The sequence below is a fragment of the Epinephelus fuscoguttatus genome, linkage group LG1, assembly GCF_011397635.1.
Source record: "Epinephelus fuscoguttatus linkage group LG1, E.fuscoguttatus.final_Chr_v1".
NCBI classification, from domain to species: Eukaryota; Metazoa; Chordata; class Actinopteri; order Perciformes; family Serranidae; genus Epinephelus; species Epinephelus fuscoguttatus.
In genome coordinates this window covers 46,908,833-46,931,994 of record NC_064752.1, presented here as the reverse complement: position 1 = coordinate 46,931,994, position 23,162 = coordinate 46,908,833, and the positions used below count along the sequence as shown (strand labels likewise).

The following is a 23,162-nucleotide window of genomic DNA, read 5'->3' as shown; positions in this document are numbered from 1 at the left end:
TTAGGGTCTGTATATCGATAGGATACTGCCACACATAATATTGCAATACTAAGTTGCTTTGATTTTTTTTTTTTCCTCCACCCCTAGTTTTCAACCGCTTGCCTGATTTCTGAATTTGCAAACAAAATGAACAAAAGTAGACTGTTGTCATTTTACCCGGACAAGTGACTTTTGGACCTAGTCAAAGGAAAGGTAAATTTACTTGTCCCAAGGACAAGTGCCTTAAAAATCTAATGTTGAGCCCTATAATGGCTCACCAAGTTTGCATTTATAACGTATTCCATCAGCTGAGTATCTGTACCTCTCATAGAGAATATCGTCAGGAAAAGCCACAGATCTATTCAGTCCTGGAAAACTCTCCCTCCACCATCACCCTGACCCTGAGCAGGTCAGGTGTGCTGCATTAGTTACCATGACAATCGAGCCAGATTACAGGAGAGAGCTACCGTCATGTCAACAGCCCTTTTTACACAGAGACTACACTACAGAGCCCCTACAAAGTCCTTTCTTTATGCTGCCTTTGTATTTATACATAGAACCAAATGGTGGTGGCATCATGCCACTCCAGTGTGTGATTACAGACTGCATTTCGGCATTGCGGAAGCAAAAGAGGTGTGACAGGCGTGACATGTACCACAACAGCATCGGTCTCTAGTGTGACATAAAATGTCCATGTCAGCAGCGTTTTATAAGCAATAACATGGCAAAACATGTAAATAACAATAATTTACCGTCCTTCTTATATGGCAGCTGATCTCGTCCTCTGCTTGGGGGGGTAAGGAGCTCATGGACCTCAAATGAGGTCCGCAAAGGGGGACGTTTACAGCCGCTGTTCTTCTTGGAGTTAGCTGCTAACTGCTAAGAGCTACTTTTTAAATCTCCCGTGGTGGGTGGCACACATAAAGCGTCCTGTTCTGTTGACTGTCCTGTTTCTACAGACACTGTTTCAGTGCTGTTACTACCTGTGGCAGCTTAAAGGAAAGACAATTCTGTCCCCTGATACAATGAACATACTTCATACACAGCATGGTGAGGCGGCATAACGATAGCAATATTCCTGCCTGGAACAGGCAATGTAAAAGGGGCTACTGAAAACTCTGGCTTTAGGCTCAACATACCTCGCTAACACTAACCCACTCATCTCTCTGCCATTACAGCCCTGTGGTGACAAAGATGAGAACAGAGATAACTGTCCTTTGTGTCATCCAACTAAACTTTTACCAGTGTGGTGTAATCCATTATAATGCTGGATTTAAAGACTAACTGTCATTATATTTTTTTTCCATCCAACATCCACATTATCTTGTGTATCACTCATGGAACAACTACAAATCTCAGTACTGAACTGTTGAGTTACATGAACTTAAGAGGTGGGGCAAACAACACACCAACACACACACTCACAACCTCCCACCCTCAGAGTGCTCCATAACCCTGGAAACAGAGGCCTGGTTCATTTGCAGCCAGATTAAAGCTGTTGAGGTGGAGCGGGTGGAAAAGATTATTCCTAGTAAGCAAGAAAAAAACCTTAAGCTCTCCATTAATAACATGAAGAGAGTGTTATTTATAAAAGCTGCCTCAGGGGCTCATTGCTATACACACACAGGTCTAGTATGTTGTAAGCTATTACATTACAACTTTCACCCTGCCACAAGCCCAGCGCTGTGTGCAGATAAACAGCACATACTCTGGACTGAGTTAGTGGCACAGTGTGGTTCTGGTTTTATTCACCAGGATTACAGTACAGTAAACGAGGAATGGAACCAAAATTTCAGATCGGCTTAAGGAATGTCTAAATCAAAGCCTTGTAAATCCAACCCAGTGGGGCAACAGTGCAGCCCGTATACTGCGACACTGTGCCACAGCTCAGCTTACCAGCAAGTGGCAAAGGTTGCCAGGAAACACTGTGGGCTCACAGTGCTTTCACATTCACACACAAATGCACAAACACACAGATGCAGTCACATATTCATACTAACATTTCAACATGAGTCTGAGCACCTCTGTGCTGTTAGAAGCTTCAGTGGGCAGTAAAGTACTGTTGAGGGAGTATTGTGTCGGTGCAAGCTCAACAAAGCCCTGTGACCCCTGACCCCAGTAGGAGTGTGAACCAACAGGAAGTGTCATAGTAAAAAGACACGTGATAGGCAGGTTGTAAAATACTGCTCTCCTGAGGCAATATGTCTACTGTCTGTAAATGACAAATAAGCAGCACTTTATCAGTATAACATGAGGTTACCAGTAGCCACTGTAGCCATCACAGAAAAACAGCAATGATAGCAAGAAGTTATGAAAACAATTTGATCATTTTGTAAGCCATTTATTGAGATAGAAATACCAAACTTCTATTGGCTTTTCAGACGTGAAGACGTACCACTTTTCTTCGTTTCAATACACTGCAAATTGAATACTTTCACTTTAGCAGGTAAGCTTCACTCACTAACATTTTCCAGAGCGTTCAGCAGCAACGTTAACCTGGAAATCCAGATACCCCGCCCCTAGCAAATCCGAATTTGCTCTGCACGAGCCCGCTGAATCGCTGTGCCGTAGGAGTCGAAAAGTAAACAGCCAAGATGACAGCTGCCTAAGGACCACGTCCATTTAATTTAGCTTTGGAAGAATGCTAAGCCAACTACACTTATCTTTTTCCTTAAGAGAGGAATAGAAGACTGCCCTAGAAGCCTTTGCTTCCAGGGAGGACATTTGTGCTGTTTTGCCAACAGGATACGGGATACTCACTTACTTATTTCTGAGTGTGAAGATGCAAACATGTGCAACACAAATGTGTCTCACACTTACCAACAAATATTATTACTAAAGATGCCACAAAGCAAACCTCTGATGCTTCGCATGAAAGCAGGTAAACTGTTTTGCACTGTTTGCAACATTGTGATGGAAGACACACCCTTGTCTACTGCAAAACACAATTCCGAAAACAAATGGACAACAGATAAGACAGATTACCATGACAGATGCTGCAGCATCCACATCTTCTGCAAGTGCTGAAATAACAATTTTAACACAGAGATCACATTATAGGGCTGCTACAAAGTCCCTTTTCATTCCACCTTTGCATTTTTACACAGAACCTATGACGACGGCATCATTACACTCCAGTGTGTGATTACAAACAGCATCCTGGCATTGTGGAATCAAAAGAGGCATGACAAGTGTGACATGTAAAACAACAGCAGCAGCTTCTAGTTTGACATGTTTCATTGAAGCCTTGGCAGCATTTTGTAAACAATAACAATGACATAACATGGCAATAACAATAATTTACTGTCCCCGTTATATGGCAGCTGATCTCATCCTCTGCTCAGAGTGTAAGAAGCTCCCAGACCTCACTGTCTTCCCAATTTGCAGACATTTTCTGCCACTGTTCATGTCATCAAAATGTCACATCTGTCCTGCCCATAGTCCTTAAAGGCAAGAAAAGTCTGTCCCCCCATTCTGTGTACATACCTTATAAATATGTATATACATATATATATATATATATGTACAGTACAGGCCAAAAGTTTGGACACACCTTCTCATTCAATGCGTTCTCTTTATTTTCATGACTGATTCTCACTGAAGGCATCAAAACTATGAATGAACACGTGTGGAGTTATGTACTTAACAAAAAAAGGTGAAATAACTGAAAACATGTTTTATATTCTAGTTTCTTCAAAATAGCCACCCTTTGCTCTGATTACTGCTTTGCACACTCTTGGCATTCTCTCCATGAGCTTCAAGAGGTAGTCACCTGAAATGGTTTTCCAACAGTCTTGAAGGAGTTCCCAGAGGTGTTTAGCACTTGTTGGCCCCTTTGCCTTCACTCTGCGGTCCAGCTCACCCCAAACCATCTCCATTGGGTTCAGGTCCGGTGACTGTGGAGGCCAGGTCATCTGCCGCAGCACTCCATCACTCTCCTTCTTGGTCAAATAGCCCTTACACAGCCTGGAGGTGTGTTTGGGGTCATTGTCCTGTTGAAAAATAAATGATCGTCCAACTAAACGCAAACCGGATGGGATGGCATGTCGCTGCAGGATGCTGTGGTAGCCATGCTGGTTCAGTGTGCCTTCAATTTTGAATAAATCCCCAACAGTGTCACCAGCAAAACACCCCCACACCATCACACCTCCTCCTCCATGCTTCACAGTGGGAACCAGGCATGTGGAATCCATCCGTTCACCTTTTCTGCGTCTCACAAAGACACGGGTTGGAACCAAAGATCTCAAATTTGGACTCATCAGACCAAAGCACAGATTTCCACTGGTCTAATGTCCATTCCTTGTGTTTCTTGGCCCAAACAAATCTCTTCTGCTTGTTGCCTCTCCTTAGCAGTGGTTTCCTAGCAGCTATTTGACCATGAAGGCCTGATTCGCGCAGTCTCCTCTTAACAGTTGTTCTAGAGATGGGTCTGCTGCTAGAACTCTGTGTGGCATTCATCTGGTCTCTGATCTGAGCTGCTGTTAACTTGCGATTTCTGAGGCTGGTGACTCGGATGAACTTACCCTCAGAAGCAGAGGTGACTCTTGGTCTTCCTTTCCTGGGTCGGTCCTCATGTGTGCCAGTTTCGTTGTAGCGCTTGATGGTTTTTGCGACTCCACTTGGGGACACATTTAAAGTTTTTGCAATTTTCCAGACTGACTGACCTTCATTTCTTAAAGTAATGATGGCCACTCGTTTTTCTTTAGTTAGTTGATTGGTTCTTGCCATAATATGAATTTTAACAGTTGTCCAATAGGGCTGTCGGCTGTGTATTAACCTGACTTCTGCACAACACAACTGATGGTCCCAACCCCATTGATAAAGCAAGAAATTCCACTAATTAACCCTGATAAGGCACACCTGTGAAGTGGAAACCATTTCAGGTGACTACCTCTTGAAGCTCATCGAGAGAATGCCAAGAGTGTGCAAAGCAGTAATCAGAGCAAAGGGTGGCTATTTTGAAGAAACTAGAATATAAAACATGTTTTCAGTTATTTCACCTTTTTTTGTTAAGTACATAACTCCACATGTGTTCATTCATAGTTTTGATGCCTTCAGTGAGAATCTACAATGTAAACAGTCATGAAAATAAAGAAAACGCATTGAATGAGAAGGTGTGTCCAAACTTTTGGCCTGTATTGTATATATATATATATATATATATATACACATATATACATACATACATACATACATATATATATACATATATATATATATATATACATACATACATACACATATATATATGTACAGCATGGCAAGGTATCATAATGGTGTGATATTCCATGTAGAAAAGGCAGTTGAAAAGGGGCTAAGGGGAGTCAGATTAAATATGTGTGGTTAGTGATAACATTAGTGTACAAATCTAAAACTTACTGGAACAATATGCCTTTGGTTTGTGATGAATTATGAAAAAAAAATCTCCCATTTATTATACATTATTTTTGTCATTTTCACCTGCTCCTGAAATTCAACTGCAAAAAATCCACATTAAAACAGTGAAAAATGAATTTGTTTTGGAAAAGCTTCAGTGAAAACAGGCATTTTAGGCCACATGCAACACTCAACATACTGAAGGGATTGACTTCATCTAGTAGATTGAATACTTTAGCTCAAGTTTTAAAGTTGACAAAATAAGCAATTTGTTTGATCATTTCAATCAATGTAAAGCCATAAACCAATATGATGCCTATTGGGCTTGAAGGCGCTGTATGTAAGAATGTGGCCAAACCGGTTACTGCACTCAAATTCAAAATACTGCCACGAGTCTTGTCCGCCGCCCGCTCCCCTACAGATTCGAGGTTGCTGGACAGCAGCATGCTGGAGACTGATTTGTTTGCCCACAGGCAGCTGCCGTGGCAGGGCTGCGTTGCCGCGTCCTTGATCCAACCGTCCAAGTCCGGCTTCTCTGCTGCTAACGCTGCTGCCAGGATACAGCTGAGGAGAAGCTGGCTGCTCATGCTGGGACACTGCTAATGCTGCTTGCCGTGCTGCTGTAGCTCAGTCGTAACTGTAACTGATGTTGAGTCTCTACTGACTGCGTGACTGGTAGATGGCGGTGGGTGGCGCAACAGGCCAAAACACAAATTCAAAACATAAACAAGATTTGCGGGCTGCAAAAAATTTTTTAGATGCAAATATTCTGGCCGTACTATTGTTGTCGGTGAGATCAGTATGTTATATGAACATTATTCCTTAGTCTCTGTGACATATTAGGATGATTTTACGACTATTTGCTTTAGATTTCTTACATATAGCTCCTTTAACATTGGAAATTCCAAATTTAGGACATTCTGTTTTTTCTTTTTAAACTACCAATTTTGTCATTTTTGTTTTTACTTTTCCTGAGGGATAACATAACCCACTATGACCACTGCTTATGAGACCATTTTAATGCCCTCTGTGTTACTTCAAAGGTCATGGCTTCTTTTCAGCCTGGAACAGTGCATACCTAAAGCTAGGTAAGGTCATTTCAGACATCCCTGGAACATTGTTCTGTACGAGTGGAGTCCACCAGCAGCCGGCCAAGGTCCTGAACTTTTAACACGCCTGTCCAACATTCGTCTTTAGCTTTCCATAGCAACCCCCTTTTTCCCAGGACAGAGGGTCCCTCCCCCAAGGACGTTTAAAGGGAGTTAAGGGGGAGTGAGTCGATTTAGGGGGAGCTGTCTTGAGAAAAAGGGCGTTTCTAGGGAAACTGAGCGCTCACTGTTCTCCAAGGGCTTTCATGGTTGCCACTTGGCAACAGTCAGCTGTCGGTATTTCAAAATGCAGCTTTTCACGCTCGCCTGCGTGCCACGAAAAGCCACACACACACTCTCAAGAAGTGAGGAAAAAACGCTGCTAGTGTCACCACAGCAGATGCCTCTTGTATTGTTGCCTCTGGAGTCAAAAGCCAAAGCTATAGCTGTCTGACGTCATGTAAATGATATTCAATTTCAAGCACGCTTCTAAGTCTATTCATTTCAAATCATAAGCCAGGAAGAATGGCCACCTGTCCTACTGCAGCTATGCAATGCAAAGAACAATGCAGCAAGAGCAAAATTTCACACTGATAACCTGTCCCTAAATTTGCCCATAAATCTCCAAGAATAAAATCAAAATGTTCTAACAAATGCTTGACTGAATGTCAACTTAACAAAGTTTATTTCAAAGGAGTTATTTGGATGCAAAGCGTGGACCCTCGAGGTTATCTTCCAGATGGTGGACACTCCCTCTTCAGCCACACCCACTCACCTGTCCTTCCTCTGAGGAGAAAAGTAGTCTGCAGTAAACACCAGCTGTTTTCCAACTGACAGACAGCGGAAGAAACACTCTCATCCTCCTTTCGCTCTCCTCCTCTTTTCCGCTCTCTCCTCAAGGTACGCCTTCATCTCTGTAACTCCCCACTTCTTCCTCACAGAACCCCTCTCTGATTGGCTGGTCTTTTCAGCCTCCTTTCCGACAAAAGAAACAAAAGAGGCAGGGCCACCCTCCCTCTTTTCCCCCCTTCAGAGACAAGAAGGGGCTACCAGACCTACAGACCACCCCTTCCAAAGCTGTAGAGACGGAGAACAGCAAATTGGTCCCATGCAAAATTTTTACACCAACACACAAACTACATTCAAACAGCATTCTAGCATGTTACAGCATCTCTGTGGAGCATGTACAAGAATGTGCAGGTGCAGAAGAAAATACAAAATCAGAAACTATCCATTGTCTGTTTATTATGTCTACGCCACTTTGTTTACACATTCTGGATAAGTTTTCCAAAAACTAAGGCATGCGCGGTGTAGCCCAAAGTGAGTCAAAAATGTGTGAGAGGTTTCATGTGTGTGTTGTGTTCAAGTGCTTCGAAAGCTGTGGGAACTAGTTGGAGGTTTAGACCCTGGGACTGAGGAGACTGTCACGGGGTGGGGCTATGTTGGCAGTATTACCATAGCCATTTTCCAGTGTAGTGCCATGTGAAGCGGTCACAAGTCCCATTCCACTGCAGAAACTTTAAAACACATAACATGTAGTAGGGGCGTCTAATCGATAAAATGTCTGCCCCCTTGCTAGTCAGCACCAGAAATATTAGTCGGTTAAACCCATTATAATTTAGATGTTGTTTTATTAACTTAAAAGTGACTTGCTATCATTTCTGTCAGATAATCTGCAAGATTCCTTGTGCCCCACATTTCAGAGGCAATTTATTCATCTCAGATGTTATTTTAGTGGTATAGTTTAGTTTTCACTGAGTTGCCGTCATGTTCACATTCATACCGCATGGCGCAAAGAGTCTCGTACTTGAGCGGCATTTAAAATCCGACATGGCTGTTGAAGACTGTGATTAAAGGCTTCAAAGGACTCTTAATGAAGACAATTTTTTTTTGGACAGTGTTTCAAATACTTAACCATAAATTGCGCAAAATTTTGACTGTTTTCTGAGTGTTCTTTTTTTTTTTAGACTAGACGACTAGTAGGGCATTAACAGAAAAGTCGATTTGTTGACATGTCGACATCAGTGGCACAAGTCGAGACCCCCCGGGAGGAGTCGACAAGTCGTGTGTTTTTTTCCCCTCTCTCTCTCTCTCTCTCTCTCTCTCTCTCTCTCTCTGTGTGTGCTTGTGTACGGAATGCAATCGCTGCCTCTGATTGATTTACGCTAATACTTTATCCTTGACTAAAGTGAACATACTCGGGTGTACTATAAGCGGAGCAGACTCCAGTCATTTGGGCTTTCATAGTCGAGCGCACTTCCGCGTTGTAGTTTCCTGTAAAAATCCCCGTGAAAAATCCCTGTGGAAAAATCCCTGCGATGTGAAAAATACATGCCGAGCACACACTGGTGCACGGAGCGGAGTCCGCACAGTCGTAAAATCTGAGCTTTGCGCGCACAGGGCTTGCGGGCGTCCGCTTTGAGTCTGCGCGGACCTCCGCAGAGTCCGTTCCGCTAACATGTAGCCATTATGTTGGGTTCTGCTTTCCTTTCCACTGCTTTTCGCCTGCCTTGAGAACAAGTTTACTGACCTTAATTTTGGCATTGCTCAGAAGGTGATACTAAATGCAAGTGCCAGCTACTTTCAGGGGTTGATGGCAGAACTTGCGATCATGACCATTTAAGCAGATGTGTGACTGCTACGACAAAAACAAAACAGTAACCACCAACTTTACTACTGCATCTGTATCAACCAAACCAACCAAATGCTACATGTTAGTGGTGTTTGTGCAGTGGGAAAAGGAGCTAAAGAAGGAGCTAACACAAAAGCCTCACCAGGATCTCAAAAACTGAAACTATGGAAAAGCCCAGGTTAAAGTAGTACTTCACTGCTGGAAAGATGGCCTTTTCATAAAACTGGGCTGTCTCTGAAGTAGAAAGATACAAATACTTTTGAAATTGGAGCTAGATGACCAGAGAAAACACAGAAAAAGGGCTGTGGCATTCGCTTTTGCTCAGGAGGTAGAAAACCCACAACTACCAGAATGCACTGCACCTCATAATGCAAACTCGTCTATTTGACACAATGGTGGCCTGCTGGTAACATCTTATATTACAGTTAAACAATAAGCTAAAACATGTTTTTGGAAGCATTTTAGGTAAAAAAAAAAAAAAAAACAGGCGACACAGTAAAACCTTGGTTTTTATTTGATCAGCCCTGTCTAGTTTTACCAATTGATCTCAGTTTTTTCAGCCTAGCCTTTTTTCTGCCTAGTTTTACTGTTTGATCAGATTAAGCAGGGATATCAAGGCACTGGTAGGGGTGTATATCGCTGGTTTCATCATGATATAATCATATCAATTCTTTGGACAAGATACGATATTTGCCAATATTACAAAGTCTGCCTCAATATGATTTCAATATGATGCGATTCAGGGGCCTGCGTTCGATATGAGACAATATCATATGCCCATACAATACAATCAATTACAGAAGAAGCTGCCATAGCTTTGTTTTTTGCTTTTGGCCATAGAAAAAAAAACAACACATAAGTAATGTCAGTAACTGTAACGGCTTACGTGCAGTAAAGTTTACTTTATACTGACTCCACTAACACACATTACACAGTACATGGGATAAGTTTGACTTCATGGCTTTTTGCCAGAAAGTCTTTCTGGGAGAAATCTTTTCATTCTAACCCACATCAACATAAAATTTCAGGGCTGTCTGTCTTAAAATCCCAAAGACAAACTTCTCCAAACAGCCATAAAACATGGATTACAAACAAGATAATTTAACAAAAGTATGAAATTCAGCTCAATAATGACTGTCAACGTTCATAGACATGTCAGTTGTTTTTGCTTGTCACCTATTATTGGCTCACGCATGCGTTTACATTGCATAAATTAGCCTAGCTGCTAGCAGACTTTCCTCTAATTAACTAACTTAACAAATTGCGTGTATTATTTAAACCAATGGTGAATAAGAAAAAGTAAAAGTCGCTGTACCTCCCAACAAAACAGCTCAGTTGAATTTCAACCTGCATGCGCGTTTTTTCAGCCGCACATTGTTGAAACAGGGCAGCTAATGTTGCTGTAGTGGGAAGTTAGCGGAGTGAGATGCCTGGCAGGTGTTAGGCCTTGTTTTATCTTGTAACGTCATTGTTTACATACGGCATGCGTTTTATCTGCTGACCCATATTTTCTCAGGTCCCGTTTATACAACAACGATTTCAACTGAAAACAGTAAACTTTAGTTCGCGTTTTGGCTTATCATTTACATGACAGCAGCGTTTTGGGTGCCTGAAAATGCAACGTTTTGAATATGGGTTCCAGACTACAGGTTTTTTGGAAACAGGACCGTCTCCATCGTCATGTAAACATGCAGATCCTCTGAAAACGCTTTGTGCTGCTCACCCTATTAAATTTCTCTACGCTTCTACAGCAAAGTGTATATTTACTGTAGCAACTCCACCTCGTCGTCTGTCCAGACAAATGTTCATGCAGTTGCCATTTTGTTTTTTTATACATCACCGCTCTGTAGAGGGATTCGCATGTGCACAGGCGCGTGTTGTTTCATTGCGAAGTCACACCGCCAACTACTGGCCTGGCATGTATACTGCAGCGTTTTTGGTCATTTTTGCGGATCCGTGTGCACAGCAATTGTTATCAAAACGTTGTCACTAGAATGCAGAACTTTTTTCAAAACAAAAATGAGAAAGAATTCCGTTTTCAGCGGACCGTTTTCGTGTAAGCAATCCTCAGAAATCAAAAATTTTTCCATACTGCTGATTTCTTCCCGAGTAAAGAACATTATCCTCATCGTCTTTCTCTTGGCTGCTTGCCATCTGCCTGCCGCTGTTTGACTGTGACACAGCCTTCAAAATAAAAGCACATTCTAAAGATGACGATGATGATATATGTTTTCACTTTGCATCGATGACACTGGATCGTTGTTTATTGAATCGATATATCAGTCCGGATCGATGGATTTTTACACCCCTGCTGGTAAGATGGGAGGTACTCTACCACAGTTCATTCACACATACTAGCCACACTATTTTGATACAAAGCTGGTTGAAGATCGGCAAAGTACCCCTTTAAGTTCAAAGGTGCAAGGAAATTCAAGTGATTGAAAGTTACAACAGATTCTTTTTAGCAATGTGCTTTTCATTAAAGAGCTGACACTTTGCTGTGTAGTCAATGCACCATGTCATATAGTTTTTACACAACCCTCCCATGGTAATCAGGCATATTTTATCACTACATTACAAATGCACTAATTAGAATAGCCCAGTTAATTGCTGGAGCCAGTTCTATCAATATGCCAGTGTTAGAGTTCCATGACAATGTTCTTCAAAGCGCTCTCCAATATTAAACAAAATTAGACTGCATTTTATGATAATGTGCATTTCTCATCAAAGGGGCTCATCTCTATTTACATATCAAAGTGTATCATCAAAATAAAAAAACAAGTTAAAAAAATGAATTAACAAACTTCCTTTTTTGTGGTATTTTTTACAAAGCTGTATTTACCAGTTGTCACTCGTTTACCGAGCTGCGTTAACATTGGTGTCCACAGCAATGCTATAGCTTTTTATTTTTGGGAAACAGAGGCACAGACTAGTACTCCTGTTGAGCAGTTACAGTAAGGTAAGTTTAGGGTTAGAATGTAAATTGGAGTTAAAAGCTTTCAGTTTTTGTTATTTGTGTTTTATGTTATCAGGTATGGCACTCAACACCAACCTGGGAACAGGTCTAAACATGGTGTATACAACTGGGTTTTACACATAGGAGACAGTGAAATTGATATTTATATTAACTAGACTGCAAGAAATTGACAATGATAGGAACAATGTATTGTCCCTAAATACTTACTGAATAGCAATCTAACTGTGTCCATAAAGTACAGAATCTATCCATCTAATAATGTGTCTACACTGATCAGGGTTTAAAATTAGAGTCCATTTGGATCAGATTTAGATTAGGCTTTAAGACAGTAGAGAGGATTAAAGCTTTAGTTTAGGGTAGAGGAATGATGTCTTTATGCGACGGACCTCATAAGTACAGAAGAACAATGGTGTGTGCATGTTTGTGTGTGTTCACTGCTCCCTCCGCCCCCACCTGCCCCAGGTGGAGGTCTCATTTTCTCATTGCAAGTGCAGTGACAAAGCTCTTCTCCATGTCACCCAATCTCACTAGCCAGGCCTCTTTCTCTGAGGGACTTCTGTAAATGGCGGGTTCAGCTCCACACACAGATGGGAAATGATACGGGAACCTGTGTATGCATGAATGCAGGCATGAGGGAATACTGAGAAAATGAGAGCTGCAGAAAGCTAGGAGGGATGAATTGTGTAAAGGAAGGATAGGGTGAAATTGCTTGAGTTTTGCAAGAGAGAGTGATGTATGGAGGTTACAGAGGGATGTGATTGAGAAAGAGACAGCAGGGTATGAGGAAGAGAAAACAGATCAGATCATGCTGAATGCCTTCAGTAAAAGCCACTAGTTCTTGAAGCATCCCCTACCACTGTAAATTCCCCTATCTAAGTTTTCCTTGAACTATATCCTCAACGTTATGCAATACAAACACACAGCTTCCTGATTATGTTAATTATCCCAGAAATTAAAAAATTTTCTGATTGGTATGACAGATGGCTTTTAATGCAAGGATGTCCTTTAACCTGAAGGGCTGGATACAGCTTGGTCCAAATCAGACTCAGATGCAGACATGGACAGGGTTAGTGTTCATACTAAACTTGGTGTCTGCATTCATAGACGTAGACACACGTGTTTGGCAGCACGTACAGTCCATGTGTATTTATGACGTGTCATAAATTCTGGGCTACATACTGGGCAGAAACTGACATTTTTAATCACGCAGGCTATTGAGGACATGGATACGGGGATATAATCTAATAGAGTTGGGCGATCTTGTCCATATCCTGTTGTCCTATCGCCATCTAGTGAAATCGCCGATGAACGATGTCATCGCGGTGAGGGGGGGGGGGGGCTGTCATTACGTTTCGCTGCTGAAATGTTCACTTATAGCCTCTGTTTGGTGTTTGAGCAGCTTTATAAAACTCTTGAACATGTAATGGCTCCTTAATTAGCAAGTTGACTTTACATAGACGGCATATCTTTTCAATTTCTCCTGACATTGTGTTGTTTGGTTTGTTCACCACTCCACGACATGCGCGTTAAGGCCTGAACATACTCGGGTGAAACATATGCGGAACAGATTCCACGGAGGTCCGCGCGGACACCAGTCATTTGGCGAATACCGCTTGTAACTTCATCTCGACCCAACAGTGTTGCTATGGAAACATTGTGCCTACCCTCCAGTTTCCCACAAAGTTGCTACAGTGAGTAAGTGGCTCAATTTAAGTAATAAAACCCCTTTAGCATTGTTAACTATATTATCACTGTTACTCTGTTACCACTGTTAGCAGTGTCAGCACGGCTAGGGGTGCTAGCATAGTTAACAATGCTAAAACAGTTCTGCAGCCAAAACCGCGCCACTAGCAAGCTAATGTTTGGTCTCTCCTGACCTGGGTTGTGTGCGCTTTGAGAGGCAGCGCTAAAGCTCACGGAGTCAAAGGATCTCTTCAAGTATGATATGTGTCAGTAATATTAGTGAGTAAAAGAGTTATTATGTAGTTCTCAGTAAATCCAGTTCAAGCACAGGAGGTAGACTGTGCTTGGGTAAACCATCACATCATGTGTACCATTGCTTAAACACTGACCTTAGTTACACCGGGTTCATTCATGACGGAACAACTGCAAAGCAAACACACACGCACAACTTGAGCTGCATGTGATGGAGGCATGCAGTGTTCCCTGAAGAGTTAATAATTCACAGTCATACAGAGCACTTCACGTGCTGCTTCAAAGATATTTCCTTCAATCTATTCTACAATCCACAGCACTGCATATATCTAGGTCCCCATTTACATATCTGAATAATGAACAGGCAAACCAAGCCTAATTAAATCCTCAGAGAATCCTGGGGAGTGTTATCACTGTTCTTGTTATCAAAGAAAATCCTCAGCCAAAAAATAATAAGGCTTTGCTGATTCAGATAATGGACGTGGAAAGGCCGGAGCTTCTTCCTGTCCAGCTTGGGGCTTAGTTGTAATGTTCACCGTATAAGCAATATGCAGAGAGATCTGAGTAAATCCAAATGTGACTACAGCCAGTCAAGTCTGACTTTCCCAGCACAGCAGCGCTTTCATACCAGCCTACCCAGTAGCAAAGAAAGACAGGAAACCATCATATATTCATGGTGCTGTGACTTCTAGGGAATTCAGCCTGAAACTCCCCATCAATATGCAGAAAACAAAATCACCCCCTCTGAGCTGTCTTTTTTTTGTCTCACTGTTTGGATGTACAAATGTGCATAATCTCTGCATGAATTAATTTGTCATGGAACTCTACTACAGCATCGAACACATGTATACCACAAGCATTCAACTACCAATCTCATTTAATGATGCCTTAAAGCATTTCCATAAAATTGACAATAACAGACACTTTCAACTAACTTTGTCCTCATATGAGGCTATATTTAATGTCTGCTATCTTGAGATGTCCTACAGCGTAGTGGTGGTATCTAGCAGAAGGGGCACCTCGTATCAGATTCCGTGCCCGTCTTTTATCCCTCTGCTCAGGGTTTGCACCACCAGCATATTGTCCATAATCTTGGTGCATCTGTTGGCTCGCAAAGCCCCATTAAACAGCCAGACCACTCTGATAAGGTTACTGACTTAATGCTCAGTGACATAATTAAATTGAGTATTTAATCTGGCCATGGGAGTGGAGGAGCCTTCGACCCCTGCTGGGCGAGCAAAGCGTTCACATGTCCAGTCTCAGCCTCCTTTGTAACAACTTATATATTGATCCCCTTCGGAATGATTGTGCCCTCCAACAGGCAAGATGTGTTAATTTCATTAACAAAAAACTAACCCTTTTTACCCAAAGATCATGCTGTAGGGCCACTATAGGGTCCCTTCTTTATGGCACCTTTGCATTTTTACACAGAACCAAACAACAGCATCATCATGCCACTCGGGTGTGTGATTTTAGCCAGCATGCCGGCATCCCAAAAGCAAAGGGGCGTGATGGGTGGATGTTTAACACAACAGCATCAGCCTCTGGTGTGACATATGACACATGTGTCGGTAGCACTTTACAAACAAGAGCAATGGCATAACATGGCAGTAAAAGTCATTTACTGTCTCTGCTATATGGCTGCTGATCTTGTCTTCTGCTCTGAGGTTACACCGGGCCCCTTCTCTCCTTCTCTCTCTCTCTCTCTCTCTCTTGTATCCTATTACTGCATCTAGCTAACCCGGCCATTCTGGATGTCACTAACTCGGCTTCTTCTCCGGAGCCTTTGTGCTCCACTGTCTCTCAGATTAACTCATATCACAGCGGTGCCTGGACAGCGTGACGTGTGTGGTTGTGCTGCTGCCGTGGTCCTGCCAGATGCCTCCTGCTGCTGCTGCCATCATTAGTCATTAGTCATACTTCTTCTGTTATTATACACATATGATTATTGTCACACATGTATACTGCCAGGTATTAATACATACTTTCAACATATTGTACCGCAGTAACCAGAACTATAACTATAATATTATTACTTCCATTAATGTTGTTGTAAGATACTGTCATTACCTGCATATCTCTCTCTCTCGCTCTCTCTCTCTCTCTCTCTCTCTCTCTCTCTCTCTCTCTCTCTCTCCCTGTGTCATATGGATTACTGTTAATTTATCATGTTGATCTGTTCTGTACGACATCTATTGCACGTCTGTCCGTCCTGGAAGAGGGATCCCTCCTCAGTTGCTCTTCCTGAGGTTTCTACCGTTTTTTTTCCCCCGTTAAAGGGGTTTTTTTGGGGAGTTTTTCCTTATCCGCTGTGAGGGTCTTAAGGACAGAGGGATGTCGTATGCTGTAAAGCCCTGTGAGGCAAATTGTGATTTGTGATATTGGGCTTTATAAATAAAATTGATTGATTGATTGATTGATTGATTGAGGTTAAGGAGCTTACTGACATTATTGTTTTACCAATGTGCTAACTAGCCACTGTTCTTCTTCTTAGCTGCTAACTGCTTCCAGCTGCTTATTTAATCTTGCGTGTTGGGTCACACGCATAACAAATCATCAAAACATCACACCCATCCTACCCATGCCAGCTGTCCCTTTTAAGGCCCTGTCACACCAAGCTGATGTTTGGACATCGGTCAAAGTTGGGCCCTTGGTGAGCATCTGCTGCCCTTGTCATTGTGGTGTGTCCATCGTCTCCACTACTTGGCCTTTTTTCCGCCAATTCAGCCTGTTGAATTGGCATTTGCACAATGGAGGCCTTCAGCGAATGAAATCACTCTGATTGGCAGTTCCGCTCCGCGCGTGAAAAAAGAAACGGTAGTGACGAGTGTAAATAAAGAGCTAAAGTCGAGTGGGAGTAAGGTCAAAACAAACTTAGGTGAGGTAAGATAATTTTTCTTTATCCATTGAGCTCTTTAGCAACAACGTTTCCTGATGGGTCGTATTGTTCACTGGTGCACAGTAAATATGCTCTGTTCTTTTAACATTAGTGTGTTTTTCATATGCTAACTAACTTGCTTCAAGGTGGTCTTCCAGTTTTCCTTTTTGAATGAGGATTAGAGACAACCACCGTCTGCTGGTATGCAGTGGTATGTCCTTTCATGCAGGTGCAGAACACATGCGCTTGCTGGCCATCAGTTTGGTATGTTCATGTGCAACTTGCTGGCCAAGACACCTTGACGAGAGGCAACGAAGTGGGGGGGGGGGGGGGGGTGTCTCGTTGCCACTAGTTCTTCAACATCATTTTGGTTAGGGATGCACCAAATATTCGGTAACCGAATATATTCGGCCGAATATTGCAGAAAAACATACATTCGGTATGGCGATCCGTCCGTCACCACACTCGCATTTGCAACTAAAAATAGTTTTGAGCGAGCAAAATAGGCTTAAATCATTCAGCACGCTGTGCGAGCAGCCTACAGATTTCAACCAGCAGCAGAAACGAAAGGCGAATCCCACCGATTGTGGGTTGAACAGGGTCACAGACACAGACAGTAATGTATTCCTGTCAAATATGGCGGCCATCGGCTTACCGGCGACAGAGAAGTTGGCTCCAATAATATCCTCTTCTTGGCGTGTGGACTACCCAGAAGTACCTGAACAGCCGAGCCAGCCGAACACAGGTATGTGACGTGTCAGAGGAGAAATGAGCCATTCACGGCCCACAAACCTCACCACACTTTAGGGACTGTTCTTTACTTATGAAGGGACTTGTCAGGGGAGGAGGGTGGCTGGTGATTCTTATTTTATTTATTTATTTTATTTCAATCCCCCTATGTTAATCACTGATTGATGCTGTTTTTGAAGTATGAATAAGTCATTAATAAGTCATTTATTCCATTGAAATATCATTGATGTATTATAGAAAAGTGATTTATCTTTTTATAAATGACAAAAGGCACATCTGCCTCATTTTCGCTGTGGTATCGTGATACTTCTCAGAACCATGATATTTTCATTGGTATCGCACAGTGGGATCCAGTTTTCGTACCGTGACAACACTAATCTGGAGGGGGTTCCTCTGCAAAAACTAATGAAAAACTAAACAACGATATTCGGTATTCGGTACTCGGTATTCGGCCAAGCGTTTAATATTATTCGGCTTCGGCCACAAATTTTCATTTTGGTGCATCCCTAATTTTGGTGTGTCTGGGCCTTAACACAGACTGAAACTGAAAACTGAATCAGCACTGCTACTACCTCCCTTAAAGGCAAGACAACTCTGTCCCCGCATTCTGCGATCATACTTTTTGTACAGAACGGTGAGGTGGCATAACAGCGCGATATTCCCGCCTTGAACATGCAGTAAAAAAGGGGCTTTTGACTAAACATGTTCATCAACAACCTTTTTTCCATGCCTGAGACGAAGACAAGACAGCACCAACCTCATTTAACACTAAATGTAACTATATCTACATGCAATATTGTTGAGGAAAGAAGACTAGACAAAAATGTAGTTTAAAAACTTAAAAACTTGTCTAAAATTTCTCTTTTTTCTCAATGGAGCAGTTTTGTGTCCTGTGCTGTGTGTGCAATTTCAGGACCACACTGTTCCACAATGGGGGGCCACTATGTCTGTTTTCCCAAACAATCTCACATTAGTGACCACTTCACTCCAGCTATGGAAGTGAGGAAGAGAGAGTGAGTGAAACTGTAAATACTGAACTGAACTGAAAATATGCAAACGTATCCCCAAATTTAAGCAGTATCAGAGCTACTGATGGCTGGCTTTTCACCATGCCTTCCGGTGTGGCTTTTCGTAACAGCTATGAGCACTTTTGACTTCCAACTGCAATGGCCAACACCTGTGTTTGAGCATAAACAGAACCTTACTATTCTCTATACCACATCTGACTTTGCACCTTGCAATGACAGTTCTGTCCTGACTGCAATGTTCACAGATACTTCAATAACAGCCAAGCTGATGATCATCACTTTATAAATTCTCAGTCCATCCCTGATGTCTCCTCACCTGTTCATTACCAAAGTAACAGCATAAATGACACAGTGGATGCTCAGCAAGACAAATCACTGGAGTGTTCCCTGTATCCTTTCAGACAACGTCTGCCCTCACTTCGGCTGATGACAACGGTTAAAACCTAGTTCACAAATCCCCCTCATACACTACATGATTTAGTGAGCTGATTGAGCAAAGGAGTGTGTGTGTGTGTGTGTGTGTGTGTGTGTGTGTGTGTGTGTGAGTGAAGTATTATGTCAGTGAGTCTTTCTTTAAATGTGCATGTGTATGTGTGTCTGTGTCTGTGTGAGCCACAGGGGAGATCGAAAGAACCAAAATGCCTAAGCAAGACTCATGCGGGTAGCTTAAAAAAAATGATGTGACCATTCATACTCGATATTTGCCATATAATCATTTTATAGATCGGCGCAAGCTGCGATACATATGAGCACATTTGATATTAAGGGTGGGCGAATTGGCTCTAAAATAATGTCACAAAATTTCAGGGTATTATTGCGATAACGATATTCTTGACGATATGACAACTCATTCACTGAAGAACATAGAACTGCAACAAAATAAGTGCTACAGTTTTACATGTAAACCACAACAACAAACAGTCTGCCTTCAAATATTCAGTTAAAACTAAACAAAAATTATCTCTCATTTCTGTAGTTTGTAAACAACAACAGTAACTCAGAGTGAGATTCAGATTCAGAACAAAATCTACCACAAATTACACATTTAAACAGCTCTAAAATACAAAAAGATGTACCCTGGGTTCTATAATTCAACAGGCGATTTCCTTCTCTTTTAGCAAAATCCTAAATGATTGAGTTAGGGTTTTTTCCCACCTGGACCTGCTCTGCCATTTTGCCTCTAATCATCAAGCTGTAACCTGTGACAGGCTGTTTCGCTATAATAACTATCGCACATTCACATCTGTGTAGTGTTTTGCCAAGCCGCAAGCGGTATGTAGGTTTGCATTACCAAAGGTTTATTACAAAAAGATACCGACTCCCATGTGTGTGAAGAAAAGACAATACTGAAGCTGCCCCCCTTTTTGGAACGGCTGCGGAGTCTGTAATACTTTCGCTTTCCGCCACGCTTGTTGTTGTAGCGGGAAACAGTATGAAGTCAATGTCAACAAGTATGAATATTGCAATATGAATTTTTCCTATGATATTAAGAATTATACTGGTATTATTGTGGACGGGATGATATGGCACACCCCTATTTGATATCATTTGATATATCGCCCACCCCTATTTATTATGATACTGTGTTATTCCCCAAATACAATACAACAGAAGAAAATTATCAACCGACCCTGAAATTCCCAAATTCTCTTCACTTTATCATTTTTCTTGAAATGTCAGTTAGCAAGGGTTTTTTTTTTTGACATAAGCTTTCCGAACTGAAATGACTGAAACGACAAAATAGTCCTCCTCATTGATCTGGCACCCTTTAAAATTTCCATTTCTTCCATCTCAGGTCACCACAGGTCAAGCCTGTAAAGGTCAAATGTGCACACACCATAATGGCAGCAATTATACTCAGGGCTAAAGGTCATAAGTCCAGACAGCTGTGGGTCCTCGTGTCTGACTTTATCCAGGTACAAGTACAAGAACATGATGGCTGCTAGTTCTGCTAACAAGCAGTGATTCATTCAGGGCTTATGAAAACATGTGCTCCACTTAGGTCACAGAGACTCCACTTCAACATCCTTTCTTACTGCAAACACTCATAATCTGTCTTGAACCACGACTTCAACTTGAGGAAGGAATGGAAAGCTTTACTTATACTTGTCACACGTGACTATATTCAGTAGCTACAGCCTATCTTTTTTCTAGAACTTGAAAACTGGAGATAATTTGATTTGGGTCTTACACAATATTAACTATGTTACAATGCTCCAAGTGGCTTTCCATTCTAGTGCAGCTTCACTGGCTCTCTCCTGCTGTTGAAAATGACTTAATCCCCAAAACATGTTGGTCTTAGAAACGTTTCAACAAACGTGTGTCGGGCTAATTCATATGGAGTTACAGTATCGTCAAAATAAATTGCATTCAGTGTTGTTGTTCATCACAGGAAACATAAAAAAAACATGGAAATGAGTTTCCATTTAGAGGAGCAGACAACCATGTGAGCATGCACAAGACTAAGCAGGCACAATATCTGGGCACACCCTGGTTTTCCCAGTGCTACCAACAATGCAAAATAAATGAGCAATCATCATCATCATCATCATCATTGGAAGGGGATATTCAATCTCATTTCCTGGCTTATACTAATCCCCCAATTCTGTTATGAGGCAATGGGAACAGATGGATGGGGTTTAAGAAGGCACTAAACTGTGAGAGGAGACCATCACCCATGACACACACAAACACAAAAGGTCACATACTCTCACTAGCAGCCCCTGTGATGGACCGCCAGCCATGACACTTGTGATCAAATGTATATTAATAATCACTCTGAATATTGCACAAGTTATTGTGTTCAGAAAATAACACAAAGACCTGCGTCTGAAGTTTAATCTGAAAAAGTTCCCTCAGCCACAGCATGATTCTTTCCTGGTTATTAACTTGCACTTTATTCATTTGCAGTTTATGCAGTTAAATATATGAAGATGACATTTTTGATGGGAACCTTAATTATTAGCTAATGCTCTACTGAAAGAACATCATCTTTGATTGCAATACAGCGCTCAACTTGGATAAATCTTGCTACATGACTGATAAATGCATACTAATTTTAAGACGTGATGAAGTTATCTGACACATGATTTAAATCCTCAACTGATTTTCTGAGGCACGTTTTCTTGTAAAATGTATGTTCAGTGAACAGAATATCAATTAGAAAGATGACCAATTGTGTTTTTGGCATGTATGAAGAAACACACATACTCAACAAAATGAAACCCATTTTACACCAAAATTATCACATGTATGCAGGTTTTTCAATATGAGGAAAAGCGGCACAGAGCCTGGTGAAAATGTTACTGTGGTTACCTCTGTTTATATATATCTTACTTATTCAGTCTCTCACTTAAATTTGAGCGAAAAATTAATTTGGAACAATGTTTGAGCAATGTTTGGGTGGAGACAGACAGTGTTTTCTGGTGGCCTGTCAGTGTATCTCACCGGTGAAGGGGCTTAAAATAGCACGTTCACCTGCATACTGTATGGTGGCGAAGCTGATTGAAGCAGGAGTCAATAAATACCTGTGACTACTGCAGACTCATTTGACCCCGGTGTGAATGTTGATCATAACCTTTACCATTATATTAAAAAGCCATATGTTAGCAGATGTTAGTTGTTCTTTTCTGCAGTGGGGAAGGGGCTTAAGAGAAAAAGAAAAGGCAAAAGCAATCCGGGGTACAGTACAAAAACAAAGGTGATATGAAGATAACGAAATTTGCAAATTTGCCATACCACATTATTTTATTGTTTATTTCTTATTATCGTTTGTTAGCTAACATGTTTCTTTATGTTGTTTTGTCATTTGCTCTTGTTTTTGTTTTTGTTTGTAACAGATACAAAGGGTTTTGTTTTGTTTTTTTGCTTTAGGGGGTGGGTGGGTGCACCAGGGGATGCTTGCCTAGGACGCTGAATCTACTAGGTCCGGCGCTGTATATTCGGCATCTGATACATGAATAATAACGTACTTTGAGAAAAAAAAAAAACATTTTAAATCTGACTAATCTGTTAATAACAATCTTGTTTTGGCCTGGACATAATATGAGGTAAACTAGTGAGAAAGAGAGTTAGAACTAACCCTGAGTAAACCTAGCACGGTCTGTGAGAGTGATGATGAACCAGGGGTTGGTTAAGGCTGGCTGCTCAGAGCTGTAATGTTGTGCCTGTAAATTGAGTAACACTAAGAAATTTGGCGCTATCGGTCTGTTCAAGTGTCGGAGCACTTTGCATTTAAATACTGGTTAATGGTGGTCACACCTCATACAAAATAATGAACATAAGTGATAGCTGGTGCCTTGGAGCGACGACGCCTAGAGGATGTTTATTGGATAAGTTAGCTAACTCAAGGGAAGCACACTGTGAAGCAGTCATTGCGCTTTAGAAGGCTAACTTCAGCTAAAGTGGCTAATATGAGTTAATAAGCTAATGCCTGAATGAAAACAAAGTAGGGGAGGGTTCAAATATGCACACAAAAACGATATTTATAGTGAGAAGTTGTTCAAATGACGTTACAACT

The 23,162-nt window shown here is 41.6% G+C and overlaps 1 protein-coding gene across 2 annotated transcripts in view; it reads right to left on the bottom strand.

Annotated features, from left to right (window-relative positions):
- Positions 1-23,162, bottom strand: part of plxnb1b (plexin b1b) — a 176,740-nt gene that overhangs the window by 153,008 nt on the left and 570 nt on the right. The window contains exon 2 of one of the 2 annotated variants that reach the window (XM_049566004.1): positions 7,219-7,520. The exons of the other annotated variant lie outside the window; for it this stretch is intronic. The gene's annotated coding sequence lies outside the window, so the exon portion shown is untranslated. The remainder of the gene's footprint in view (positions 1-7,218; positions 7,521-23,162) is intronic. 2 annotated transcript variants of the gene reach the window in all.